The sequence below is a fragment of the Rhinatrema bivittatum genome, chromosome 4, assembly GCF_901001135.1.
Source record: "Rhinatrema bivittatum chromosome 4, aRhiBiv1.1, whole genome shotgun sequence".
Taxonomy (NCBI): Eukaryota; Metazoa; Chordata; class Amphibia; order Gymnophiona; family Rhinatrematidae; genus Rhinatrema; species Rhinatrema bivittatum.
The window spans coordinates 207,404,710-207,419,673 of NC_042618.1; the positions used below are offsets into that span (position 1 = coordinate 207,404,710).

General features: G+C 39.9%; 1 protein-coding gene across 1 annotated transcript in view; it reads left to right on the top strand.

Annotated features, from left to right (window-relative positions):
- Positions 1 to 14,059: 14,059 nt before the first annotated feature.
- Positions 14,060 to 14,964, top strand: part of RHOA (ras homolog family member A) — a 103,906-nt gene continuing 103,001 nt past the window's right edge. The window contains exon 1 of the mRNA XM_029599627.1: positions 14,060 to 14,253. The gene's annotated coding sequence lies outside the window, so the exon portion shown is untranslated. The remainder of the gene's footprint in view (positions 14,254 to 14,964) is intronic.

The window sequence follows — 14,964 nt, forward strand, 5'->3', positions numbered from 1 at the left end:
ATTCTTAGGTGCAGGTTATTTACAGTGGTAAAACCAAACACAAAACAAATTAGTGCAGCTCACGTTAACTTCAGTTATCACAGTCCTTAAACATAACAGATCTTGGCGTATAGTGGGTCCTTGCCTGCTCAATCCTTCTAGGCCCTGAGTTCTTATACTCTGGTGAAGGGCTCTTCCTTTCATCCTGGATTCCCTGTGGGCCTGGAACATAAAGAAAACCAGTCAAAACAGTTGTGCCCAGTCCCTTAGGTAGTCTGAGGGAGTTTCCCATAGACTTTTTCACCCAACTATATTCATTTTATATGCCTTTATTGGATCAATATAACTATAAGATAAAATTTGTAATTGTATTTACTGATATTTAGAATCAATAGATATTTTGCCAGTACCATAAAGAAATATTTATTTCTTTAAAAAATATATATAATCCGCACTCTTTCAGTGTATCACGTCTCAGATAGAAACCCATGTTTCAATGTCTTTGTTTCAATGTTCAACTATTCCCACAAAAACACCTGGACTATATTTTTCATAGCACAACTTGTAACAATTTGATAACTTATCTTATTACCAATCTGCAGCTCTTTAAGATATAATACACCAATAGATTAAAGAGGAGCTATGGTATCAACAATTAAACCTGGGGCACAAAATTTGTATACATTAGTATACCAGTCACAAAAGAAGCACATCAGACATGCTATATTATAAAATCTAAAATCTGGCATATTCAAACCTCCATATTTTTTAGATCTCGTTAACATTCCATATATTGGATCCTCACACTTTTAGCCTTCCAACCAAATCTTGTAACTAATAATCATACCATTTCTTTACTCTTAACAGAGATCCAGCAAGGTAGCATTTGTAGTTTATATAATAATTTAAGCAATGCCACCATCTTAAAAAGGGTAAATCTATCAAACAGATATTGGCAACTGCTCCTGAAATTTATCTATAAGCACCCCAATATTATTATGATTCAGACATGACAGTTAAACAGGAATTTGTACATTTAAAATACAATAGAGATGAAGCCCAGTGTAACAGAAAGTCACCCTGCCACTCTAACCGAGTAGAGGCCAGCAGAGGCATTGCTTCAGATTTTTTAAAATTAAGTTTAAGACCTACAAAACTCCCAAATATTTAAAACAGTCGCAAAGTTATCACCAATTATTCTTGGGGGTTACCTAAAAATTATAACATCTGCAAATAGATTTTTGCTCGTAACATTAAGCTTTTGTCTACAGAAACTAAAGAAAAGCTAGATAGTACAAAGAAAAATCCTAAATCATTTGCTTCATCAAAAAGCAGAGTTCTTTCTAGAGTTTTAGAACTGAACTATTTAGATATGGAAACAAGCCTACTAAATTGTTAGCTTAGTTGATAAGGGTGTCAGATCAAGATATTATACAGTGACTCTGAAAGATTAAACAAGGAAAAGAGCATAAAGACAATGAGGATAACTTTCAAACAAATGCATGTGGGGTGGCATATACACACGAGCAGATGTATACTATTTTATAACCCGTACATATGATATATGTGCATTTTATAAAATGTGACTCTACTCTGCAACATATGCGCGTATGTAGGTTAACAGGCGAAACATGCAATGCATTAAACACACATACTTTTCCTACCTAGTTTAAAAATATAAACGCATATATTTTACATGCAAAAATAAAGTGGGCTTTACAAACACAAGTCTTTGTATTTTAAAACATGTGCATCAAGGAAATTACAAGTTTTACCAATGTCCACCAGTCTGCCCAGTCTTTTTCCATGTCATTGATACCCTTCTGGTCCTTTAGCCTGAACTCCCTCCTTCCCTGTTCACCCAGATTTCCTACCCAGTCAGTATTATACAATAAACAAGTTTAATATAATTTATGTCAGATAATAAGCAGCTGTAAAATTCCGCAAGTTAGCAAATCTATGTGCATGTCTAAAAAATAGCAACTTATACACATAAATGTTGACCCCCCACCCTGAAACACCTATTCTTTTTATATGCATGTGTGCGCAAAAATGAAAATACACTATTTTTTACTTTTATAAAATACAGAATATGCGAGTAGTGGTTACTTACATATATATATGCTATTTCTCATGTGCGTAACTTTTTGAAATTTCATCCCAATGAGCAGATACTGAAATTATTTGAAGAGTATTATACTTGTTTTTATCAACTATAGGTTGAGCAGCACATGTTTGCTTACCATAAACGGTGTTTTCCGTAGATAGCAGGATGTCATAGGGTGATATCATTGAATGGCACACTAGGCGGAGCTGTCTCAGAATTACAAAACTTTTGCCCTACTGAGCATGTGCGGCGATTCCCATGTGAAGGATAGTTCCAGAAGGTTCCTTAGTTCTTCCCCAAGCAGAGATGAAAGTCCAGATGTTTGAGAAGCTGTCCAGGGAGGAGAACGGGAATGCATGGCTAATTCATCCTGCTATCTACGGAAAACACCATTTATGGTAAGAAAACTTGCTTTTTTCTGTCAATAAGCAGGCTGAATTAGCCATGCTTCATGGGGAGTCCCAAGCTGAGAGTTGTTAAAAATAAACTTGAGGCCATTTATAAAACCTAGTGGGGTTTTGTTTTGGGTTTTTTTTTTTAAACAGCCCGGACTCCTCTGTGGACTGCGATCATCTTGATGAGAATTGATTTAAAATTGCTCTTCCTAGCAAATCATCTTTGGCTGCCAACTTATCTAGGCAGTAATGAGAAGTGAAGGTATGAACAGAAGACAAGGTAGTTGCTTTGCAGATTTCTTCTATTGGTATATGTTGTTAATGCGCTAATGAAGCTACAGTAGCCTGTTCAGATTGGGATTGGTAGCAGTATTATATGCATGAGGTTATCCAATTGGAAAGTAATTTGTTTTGCAAGTGCCATTCCTAACCTGTTGGGATCATATGACACAAATAGCTGAGAGGATTTTCTATGACTTTGCGTTTTATGTTTATAGTAGGCTAATACCCATATATAGTCATTGGTATGGAGCTGGTGTTGGTCTTTGAGCGAGGTTTCAGAAAGAAAGTATGAAGCCTAACAGTTTGGTTCAATTGAAACGCTAACATCACCTTTGGTAAGAATTTAGGGTGAGTTTGTAGGACCACTGTCATGGAAGAATTGTAGATATGGTGAGTTGTGAATGAACACTTCCAATTCACTCACTCTTCTAGCCGAAGTGATCGCTATCAGGAAGATTACTTTCCAAGTCAAATACTTTTAACTCAGCCGATTCTAGAGGCTCAAAGGGTGGATTAATCAACATGGTGAGAACAATGTTCAGGTCCTTAGGTACCGGTGGTTTTCATACCCAAGAGTGAACTCGCAGCAGGCCCTTCATGAATTTAGAAACAAGGGGGGTGTAGTGATATTGGGTTACCCTCCTGATGAGGATAAGCTGCTATCGTGCTTGGGTGAAGTGGCGAGACCTTTTTTGGTAAGAAGATAGAGGTAATCTAGTAGCTGTTGGGGTTGATGTGAAAGGGTCAATTGATTTGTCCTTACATCAGGTAGAATAATGAATCCATTTTGACCATAGTCACGATATGTGGATGGCTTTCTAGCAGACAGTATAATATCCTCAGTGTCTTTATAAAGATGTGAATGTTCTAGTACCAAGCATTCAATATCCATGCTGTTAAATTGAGAGAGAATTGAAGGGGATAAAGGAGTGATCCATTTTCCTGAGTCAGCAAGGATGGACTGTTCCCCAAACTTCAAAGAGGGATTTCTGATAATTGTACGAGATATGCATACCATGGTTGTCTCGGCCACTTTGGAGCTATTAGTATTAGCCTGGCTTGATCTGTCATGATTTCTGCATTGTCTTGGCTATGAGAGGTATTGGGGAAAAGACATAAAGGAGCCCCTGGGACCAAGAGATTAGATAGGCATTTGGGGCTTTTCTATGAACTGAGCAAAAAATGTTCACTTTCCTATTTTCCTATGTTGTGAAAAGGTCTATACACAGTCATCCCCATTCCTGAAAAAGAGTGTTTGTTACAATGTCTGATAGGGACCACTTGTGCAATTGGATCATTCTACTGACTCTATCTCTGTATTTGCAATCCCTGAGAGGTAGACTGCCTGTAGTGTTGCTTGGTTGAGTTTTATCCATTCCCATATCTTCAGAGTTTCTTGGCAAAGGGTCCAAGAACCTATTCCTCCTTGCTTGCTTATGTAAAACATTGCTGCTTGGTTGTCTGTGTGAATCATTATATTCTTGTTCTTCAGCAAATGTTGGAACACCTGGAGGGCATAACAAACTGCTCCGAGTCCTAGCAAATTTATTTGGCACAATGATTCCTGGGGTGACCAGAGTCCTTGTATTTTCAAGTGAAGGAGGTGGGCTTCCCCAGTCACAAGTTGAGAAATCCATTGTGAGTATTATATGATAGGGTCGTATTGGAGCGGGGTTCCAGTTTCCAGTACCCCAGGAGTCAGCCACCAATTGACATCTTTTTTCATAAAGTTGGTAAGTTTTACACAGGATGATAGAGGGTGCAGAAACTAATTCCATTGTGTCCGTAGGCCCCACTGTAGATATCTCATGTACAACCTGGTAAAGGGGACTACATGTATAGCTGCAGCATCAGTATTTGATGTGCTGACATAAGGACACAGTGCAGTATTTTATTTGCCAGATGTCACAGATTGATTGCTCTGTTTTCTGGCAAGAATACTTTGTACTGTATGGAGTTTATTTGGGCTCCTATGAATTGGATAGACTGGGTTGGGAGCAAATTTGACTTTTCGTAATATATTACGAAGCCTAAGTTTCCAAGCAATGTATGGTGGACTCTGATTGAGACTGATAGGCATTTGGTGAAGAATCTCAGGGCTGACAACATCCCAAAAGGGAGTACCTTATACTGATAGTGGTTCTCTCCCACTGTAAAGCAGAGGTAACACCAATAAGATGGGTGGATAGGGATATATGTACATGCATCCTTGAAGTCTAGGGAACACATCTAATCTTGTGGTTGGCTAAATGGCAAGATTGTTCCCAGAGATGTCATTTTGAATTTCTCCCAGTGTAGGAATCTGTTGAGAGATCCGAGATCCAAAATGGGTTGTAGACCATCCGATTTTTTGACTAATAGGAAGTATTTTGAATAATAGCCCTGATTGTATTCCGAGTGGGCTAGTCCCCTGATGGCGTTCTGTTGAAGAAGCATTTATACTTCTTTCTGTAACAATGGGATTTGAGAATAATTTGATGGAAGTGACGCCAGATGAGGTGTCTGTGACTGCCTTTTGAAATTGAGATGATATCCATTTTGAACTATTGTCAGGATGCATTTGTCTGTTATTTTGGTCCAGTGGTCTTTGAACTTATGGATTCTTCCCCCCACTGGCATGAAATGCTGTGGCGATGTTTTCTTCAAAAACTCTGTTGGATTTCAAAGTTGTTTGTGGCAATTGCTTTTGTTTTCTCCTATTCCTCTACTATCCACAGGACTGAGTCGATGACTGCTGGTTGCGTGGAGGTTGGTACAGAATTTGACAGTATCCTTGGAATGGTCTATATGACCTCTTTGGGCAAAATGGTCTCTTATACTGTGGATAGAAGCGGTGTGTTCCAGATGAAGTTCACCACTTTAGGTTAAGGATTGAACACAGACATTTTGCTCTTGTAATTGTGTCACTATTTCTTTCAGTTTTTCCCTGAAGAGATCATCTCCTAAGCAGGGAAGATCAGACAATTTGCCATAAACATCCTCTCTGATACTGCTAGCATGGAGCCATGCCATATGTCTTGCGGCAATTGATAATGCCGAAGTTCAAGCTGCCGAGTTGAAGCCCTTGTATACTGTAGAGGTTGTGAAGAAGGTAAACCATCTTCTGATCTTATGTAGGTTTCAGTGTTTGTAATGTTTTGTACAAATACTGTATAATATAAAACTGGTGCTGCATGGAACTCTGGAACACCTTTTTCCCCAAAGTTATCCAAGAATTTATGGTCTTTTCCTGAAGGAGTTGGATTGGAGGTGTGATTTTTTCACCTTCTTCATAGCAGATTCTACAACTACTGAGTTATGAGGTAGTTGTACGGTTCCATAACCGTGCAATCTGAATTTGAGATCCAGTTTATGGGCCACTGACTCCAGAGGATGGAGATTCCCATGCTTTCATCAAAGACTTTTGAAGTACTGAGTGGGTTGGGAGAGTGGTGGGCTCTGATGAAAGCTCTAGGATTTTAAGGATTCCCATGACCTGTGCATGAAGGTCTGGTTCCTTCTTCACTTCAGCTTTCAAGGTAGTGCCTACTTTCTCAAACCAAGAATAGGTTAAGTCCTTTGGGGGTGAGGAGTGTTCTACAGGTTTCTCCTGAGGATCTCTGCAGGAAGATCAGTAGAACTGGATGGGGACTCACATGCAGAGTGAAATATAGGGCTTTCTGGTCTTGGAGAACATGGTGGAGAAGGGTCTTTTGAAGGTGAGAGGGGAGGAGGGAGTTCCTCTTCATTACTCTCAGATTCTGATGCTGTCAATGGGGCATGCTGGTGTAAATATTGGGGGTTGAACATGTGGAAATGAAGATGTGAAGAAATTCTGAAAAATCTGTAATCTGATCCACTTGTTGGGATTTGCAGTGGTGAGAATAAGGAAAAGTTTCCTGTTGTTGCAGTGTATTACCTTGCTACACTGTTATAGGTGGTATAGGTAAGATGGAACATATTGGTTGAGGGGTCTGGAGTCGTAGACCTTGCTGCCATAAATTAGGTGGTCAAAAAGTTGGATATCCTGTTGATAGTATGTTGGGCTCTCAGTATTCTTGGAGGCAAACAGCTGCAGCCAGTATATCATGCTATTTGCTTCTAGGGGATATGAGGTCCACAAATTGTGGTTGGTCTTCCTCATATGAGTCTTCTGAGGAATGATGTGAGAATTCGTCAAATGGATATACAAGAGGGGATGGTACAGGCTGGTGCTCTTGTTGATGTCATCTTTCTCTTTTCTGTGGGATGAAAGGCTCAAGGGCCTTGTGTGCCTTCCTTTTAGATGGTTGACATGGTTCAATATATGATAATGGTAATTCCGGCAATGAATGACATCTTGCAACTGGTCTCGACTGAAAGGGATGAGATTCTGAGCTAGAAGACTTGTGCATCAGCTTTGGCTGCTGGCAGTGTTTTGTGTTTTGCTGGCATTTCTGTTTTATTTGATTCTTTATGCGCATTTGATGTTTTGATGGAGTCACGCATCGCTTTGAACATGCCGTGATTCATTCCAAGCGCTCCTTGTATCGTGTCGAGTGCACCTTGCTCAATGTTCTGTGTGCCATCTCCATGTGTCCTAGGCACTCCATCTTCAGGGCTCTGTGCATCATTTTTGGCTCCCTCTGTGGCACTTCGTGGGTTATCTTCAGTGTCCTGAAGTTGTTGGCACTTGAACCATGTCTGACGCTCCACTCATTCTCGATGCTATAGCGTTTTTCTAGGGCACCACGAGCTGTTAAATCTCTTCCCCTTGACCCTGCAGAGGCTAGCCTGCACTGCTGAACATGGGGGTCTGCCAACTGATCTCAAGAGGACTTAGCAGACCTGGCTTGGTCTTCCTGGCTTGCTGAGGAGGAAGTAGAGGCTGACAAATGATCCGATGGTGGGGTGGCACTCGCTTTTAATCTGGCTATTTTTTCTGCTCTCTGCCATTGAGCTCTTGGGGACATCTGCCCACAATCACAGCAGCTGGCTTGATCGTGGTCGGGTCCCAAGCAGAGATAACAATAGTTGTGACTGTCTGTTAATGACATTATGTGGCCCAACTACAATATTTAAAACTAGATGGTTTCCTTTGAGCCATGGAGAGCACTGAAAGTGCTGTTGAGCTGAATCTGAGAGACAGATTCCACCAGTCATGCTCTGCTGTGGACAAAAAAAAAAAAAAAAAGAACTGAGGAGCTTTCTGGAACTATCCTTTGCACAGGAACCACCACACATGCACAGTAGGGCAAAAGTTTTGTAAGTTTGAGATTCAGCACTACCTAGTGTGCCGTTCGATGGCATCATCCTATGAAACATGGCTAATTCAGCCTGCTTAAAAATGGAAAATTCTTGTGAGCAGGTTTTTTTTTATGGTTTAGCTTTATCTCAAGTAACCACTTAGCAGATACAAAAACTGAATGCTCCTATTTCAAATGTTGAAATAGGCATAATCATTAAAGCTTTGAGATTAGGTAAAGCACCATGCATTGATGGCTTAGGCAAGAATACTATAAGATCCTGAGTCCTGAGCTATTAGATTCTACACTACAATCTCTCTCTAGAAAAAAAAAAAGCCTTTTTACTGGAATCTTTGATTACAATATTTCCCACAAACATATTTTGTGGGAAATATTTGTGGGAAATATTACATATTTCCCACAAAAATATTTCCTCGCATCCTGGTCCATTATAACAAATAAAGTTGCAGATCTGACATGCCCTCTAGTCTCCAAAACCATCAACTCTAATAATGAAAAGAAAAAGCCATGGTTCATCCCAGAACTTAGACTCTTAAAGCGGGAACTCAGAAACAAAGAACACATTTGGCGAAAAAACCCTACTACTGCAAACATCTCATCCTTCAAAACCAGCATGCACCAATACAGGATCTCTATTCTCCAGACAAAAGAGATTTCTACTCTCGAAAAATCCACCACTTCATTTATGACCCAAAAGCCCTTTTCTCCCTGGTCTCATCCCTCACCAAACCGCCCACAACCATCATTCCAGAAGAAAAAGCTGCAAACAAAGCAGAGGAACTTGCTATCTTCTTCAAGGAAAAAATATCTAACCTCTTGAATCCTCTTCGGGATCAAAAAAATCCTTCCCCCCAACATCTTCGCTCAGCATCAACTCCATCACATGCCTCAAGCCTGGAAGCCTTCGAACTAGCATCCTCTCTAAAGAAACTTAAACCTGCTTCCCACCCCCTTGATTCGATTCCTGCTAATCTTCTCATAGCAAGCGCCAAAGTTATTGCTAAGCCAATCGCTCAAATCATCAATGCTTCCCTAAATCAGGGCTCAGTGCCATCTCCACTCAAACTCGCCATCCTGAAACCTCTTCTAAAAAAGCCAAATCTCTCTCCGGAAAACCTAGCTAACTTTCAGCCTATAGCAAATCTCCCTTTTATAGCTAAAATCCTTGAAAGAATAGTAAATCAACTCTGTGAATTCTTAGACGACAACAACATTCTCGCATCAATGCAATTTGGCTTCCGTAAATCCTGAAGCACTGAATCCCTTCTAATTTCTCTAACAGACAACATTCTTTTCAACCTAGAAAAAAAACATCAGTGCCTTCTTATCCTCCTCGATCTATCTGCGGCATTTGACACTGTAAACCATAAGATCCTCCTAGACCGAATAGCAGAGATTGGAATTAAAAACACCGCTTTCAATTGGTTTAAATCCTTCCTACAAGACAGGTCTTATAAAGTTAAGATCAACAACAATGTGTCCCAGTTCAACTCTTGTGTCCCTCAAGGATCCTCCTTATCTCCGACATTATTCAACATTTACTTGCTCCCTCTCTGTTATCTACTAGCTAAACTGAATCTAACCCACTACCTATACGCAGATGATGTCCAAATCCTCATTCCAATTACCAATTCACTGCAAGAAACCCTTCAGTTTTGGAATTCATGCTTCATTTCCATATCCAATCTCCTTGCTGATCTCTGCCTAATTCTCAATGCCAACAAAACTGAATTCCTCCTCATCACCCAAGATGGCAACTACCAGCTCTCTAACACTCATCCAGTGGCACCACCTTCTCTATCTCCCCTGGTCAGAAACCTAGGAGTCACCATGGATAACCAACTGAATTTCAAAAGCTTTATCAGCAACACCGTGAAAGAATGCTTCTTCAAACTCCAAGTCTTAAAAAGACTTAGACCCTTACTTCACCCCCATGATTTCAGATCAGTTTTGCAAGCAATCATATTCTCAAAAATTGATTACTGCAATTCTCTTCTACTTGGTCTCCCAGCTAAGTCCTTAAAACCTCTCCAAATGCTACAAAATGCCACAGCTAGGACTCTAAAGCAAAAAAAGGGACCACATCACTCCAATTTTAAAGAATCTCCATTGGCTCCCTATAAAATATAGAATCCTCTACAAAACTCTCTCAACCATCCACAAATCTATCTACAAAACCTCACACCTCGATCTCAGGATCCCATTGCAGCTGCATTCATCCTCCCGTCCGTTGAGATCTGCACAAAAAGGCTCTCTAAAAACCCCTCCAATCAAAATATCTTCAAACAAAAGAGCCTTCTCCACAGTGGGCCCTAACCAATGGAACTCTCTCCCTTCAGAACTTAGGCTTGAACAATGCCCAATCACCTTCAAAAAAAGACTGAAGACCTGGCTCTTCACCCAAGCATACACCTGAGTTGGACTTTACAAACACTCTCCCACCCTGGACAATTCATTATGTCTCCCACTGCTTAATAATCCTAGAAACAATTTCAATTTCCTCCTGCCAACGATTGACCACTTGTTACATGATTGATCCTAATCTCTAGTATATTAGATTTCTGTTATTTAAAATGATGTATTTCATGTGTTATGTAATGTAATTTAATTATTTCCAAGTTCCTCATTTCCCTGTTCTCTGTAAGACACATGTGTTAAGTCATTGCAATGTTATATGTAAACCGAAGTGATTAGTAACATTGTTACCAGAACCTCGGTATATAAAAACGTTAAATAATAATAATAATAATAATAAATAAACAGGGAAAAATTTGCTATTACCAGAATCATATAGATCTATTTCCCTTCTCAATGTTGATATCAAAATCTTAGCTGCAATTTTGGCTACAAGACTGAGTTTAGCTATTCCATTTTTTGTATCAACAGATCAAACAGGGTTTGTAAGGGGAAGGCATGGACTAAGTAATGTACACAAGTTAATTGATGTATTATGGAGACAGAAATATGAGAACAGAAAAGGAAAAATAAGTCTAGCTGCAGAAAAAGCTTTTGATATGGTTCAATGAGAATATATGTTCTGGGTGTTAGGGAAATATGGGATGCAGGGTACATTTATGGATGGATCCAACTTTTGTACTCCAACCGACAAGCTAGAATAATTGTAAATGAACAAGTTTCCACTCCCTTTAATTTACATAAAGCAGAGGTCTATGAAAAAACAAGTGGAGTGGAACAGGTAAAATGCAAATTGGTTGTTTACTATTTCAAAAAGTATAAGACTAGAGGACTTGCAATAAAGTTACTAGGTAATACATTTAAGACACATACGGTAGGAGAAATATTTTTTTACTCAACACATAATTACATTCTGGAATTTGTTGCCAGAGGATGTGGTGAAAGCTGTTAGTATAGCTGGATTTAAAAAAGGTTTGGACAAGTTCCTGGAAGAAAAGTCCATAAACCATTAAGGTGGACTGAGAATAAGCAGCATGGAATCTATTGACCTTTTGGGATACTACCAGGCACTTGTGACCCAGACTAGTCACTGTTGGAAATAGGATACTGAGCTTGGTGGACCTTTGATCTCACTCAGTATGGCAAATCTTATGTTCTTATGCAACAAGGGTGTTCTTTATCTCCCTTCTTTTATGTTTCAATTATAGATCTATTAGCCATAAGGATCAAGCAGTTATCTCATATCAAAGGGTTATAAATTGGAAGTTGTTTTTCATATTTCAATTGTTTAAGCAAACTGAGAATTTCAGCAATTTTTTTTTTGCTTCATACATGCAATGATCTCTCATTACTATTTTGCCTGCATCCAATAATGCTATATGGGTTCTGAGTGACATTTTTGTACGGTTTTGTGTTTCTTCAGAACATGCCCGATAATAGAGTTTGTGTCACTGTTACTGGGGTAACAACAGAATTACAATTTTTTTTTCTATATTGAGTACTAAGGGAAAACATTCCAATTCAGCCTAGCCAGCCATCTCAGAGATTAACTTCAATCAATGCAGTATGGATCTATTTTAATTAATACATGTATTTGTCATAGTTTGTTTTTTTGCAGTCTGTTCCTAAAAAAAAAAAAAAAAATCACAGGCCATACATTCATCAGACATTGTGATATGATTTCTGATACTTTATGTATTCAAAACAAAGTTTAATATTTAAAAATATGATGTCCAGTTATTTTACAAAATTGCTCTGGAAGGGGTGTTGGTAAGGTTTTAATTATTATTCTCAACAATTATTAAAACCAGGAGGAATGGGACCAAGGGCACAAGGCTGAAGAGTCACCTAGGGTAGTAGTTATTAAACCTTTCTTGTAGAATTGACAAGATTCTACATGATAATTGCAGTGAATTTGCATGAGATAAATTTGTATGAGATAAATTTGCTTGCAATGGAGATAGGGCACGCTAATCTCTCATGCACATTGTTTATATGCTGAAAACCTGATTGGCAGGGGTTCCTCCAGTACAGGTTTGAGAACCTCTGACCTAGAGTTCCTAATACCTTTGCACAGGCTCTGCCCATAGTGTTAAGGCTCTTAACACCTCACTTGTGCCAGTCTACAAAGGCCAGGAAAAGGAAGATGCCTCATACTACACTTAGAGGGACTCTGTAGGCCACAAAATAAAGGTATGCTTGCTTTGACCTATATTGCTCAGGACGGCAGGAATGGCCTGTGGCAAGCCTCCCCTCAGCCAGTAACATCAGATTAATGAATTAGAAGAGCAAAGGAGGAGCGTGCTGGGGGTGTGAAGGCAAGGGAAGATAATAGTCAATAGTAACCTAGCTCTTTAAGCAATGAGCTAAGAAGCATGGAAACCAGGGTTCAAATCCCACTTCTCTTACCCTTCTTGTGATCTTGGGCAAAATACTTAGCCCTCCAATGTCTCAGATAAAACTTAAGACCTTATATACTATGGCTTCCCCCCCCCCCCCCTATCTGGGGGGAGAGGGAGATTGGAAAAGCAAGCTCTTAGACTAGTCCAGTCTGGTGCTGGAACCTACCTAATGTAGCTAACCGCAAAAGCAAATTGTTAAACTACAATATGGAAAAATAAAAATGTGCACATCTACAAGTGTTTATCCAGACCATCAAGATATAAAAGCTTTCTAAAACTGTTTCTGTACTTCAGACACTAAAGAGGTAAAGTGTTCAAATAAGCTATTTTAATATTCCTTATTGAACAACTGAAGTATATCCAAAGCGTGCTCTCACAAGTCAATTCTTCAGTCACAGACCTGGTCATACCAATTACCTTTCTTTTCCGTCGACAGACAGTACCACAGACCTCAATAAGCATTATATTATGATACCAAGATTCATGTTAATATCTTCAAATTCCCTTAATTGACGGGACAAATGTTTAAAAACGTAAAAGAATGTTTTTTTCCCGTTCTTCTCTAAAGAATTACACTTAAAGCGACCACAAACAAGGCAATGTATTGAAAAACTGACTACAGCCGCGCACAACCACCTCACTTCCGCCACCAAACTGCGAGTGTCACTTGCCAACTACTCGCACAAAATAGTAACACGGGCTTTTATAGTCCACACCTATTCCCCCCCCCCCCCCCCCCCCCCCCCCCGGCTTCCTCAGCACCGCCCTCCCTCTGCTCCATCGAGATTGCTTTTCAGATTGCTGTGGTACAAACCATTCCGAAAGGAATGGGGAGGTGCGATTAACTAGTTTATTCTAATTTCCGCTGTATAAAGAAACTTTGCTAAAATACCCTCATCAAATCGTGTTTTCTATTTGGCCAAAAACTCTGCTTCTTGAAAACAAACCATCAACAAATATATATAAACATTCAGTTCTTCATTTCGCCTTGTCCTCTCCCCGCCCCCCCCCAATGGCCTCAGCACCGTTTCGCAGTCGCAGTTCCCTGGGCGCGCGCGCACGCGCTGGTGTTTACTCCCGTGGAGTCCAAATGAGAATCTGAGAGTGAACACATCCTTCGAGCACTTGCGCGCGCGCGCCGCGCATTAGATTCTCCAGCGCGAGGGCGCGCGCCTCTTGCCTGTCTACGGCGCTGGGCCTGTGTGCGTGCGCGCGCGCGCCTCACCGCCACCGTGCTCTTTTTTTTTTTTTTTTTTTCATTCTCTGTGCGCGGCGCCGGTTTATTGTGATCCAGCCGGCGTAGCGGCGGCACCCAGGGGAAAGGCAGAGTGCGGAGAAGGAAGACAAGTGAAAAGGAGGCATAAAAAGAGAAACGGGAAAAGATCAATAACATTTATCTTGTTATTTTGAGAGCAGTAAAGCGCTTAAGCGGGACGAGGCTGAATAAGGTAAGTAAGGCCTTGGTCGGCGGGTGAGGTGGTCTACCCGCTTTTGTTATTTGTTGGCAGTGTGCCCTCTGTGTCTCTGAGGGAAGAATGTTTTGGGGTTTTTTTTGTTTGTTTGGTTTTTTTTTTTTTTATATATCCAGCGTTTCCATCTTTTCTCAATGGTGGAGAATGGATTAGATAAATTGTTCAGGCAGGATAAACATAATTTATTGATTTATTTTCCTGTGGTTGTTCCTGCTTTTGGTGCAGCTGCCGAATGCTGAGACTTCCTTCCTCTCTCTCTTAAACTCATCATATCCTTTTCTGAGGCTATCTGTAACTTCTAGAGGCAGGCGGGTAAAATGGCAAAAATCATTTTTCATCCTCTTGACTCCCCCCCACCCCAAATCTCCATACATTTCTCCGCCTTGTCAAAGGGAAAATTATCCATTAAAGGCTAACAAAATTCTTGCCGAAACAGCGAGCGAGTGCCAGAGCAGACCCAGGAACTTTTTTTTTTTTAATTCTCATTTCCTCCATATTATAGTTTGAAGTTTGTACTCGCCTGCGTTTATTTGCCAGCTCTCTTTAATCTTTATTCTCATCTCGCTGTTTAAAGCCTTAACCTTTAATTCGTGTTTCACATTTGTTTTATGTATTTTTTTAAAAACATTTTTGGAAAATATCTTTTACTTTTAAGTGTGAGTTTTTGGATGTGTAGAGTTTTTTTTT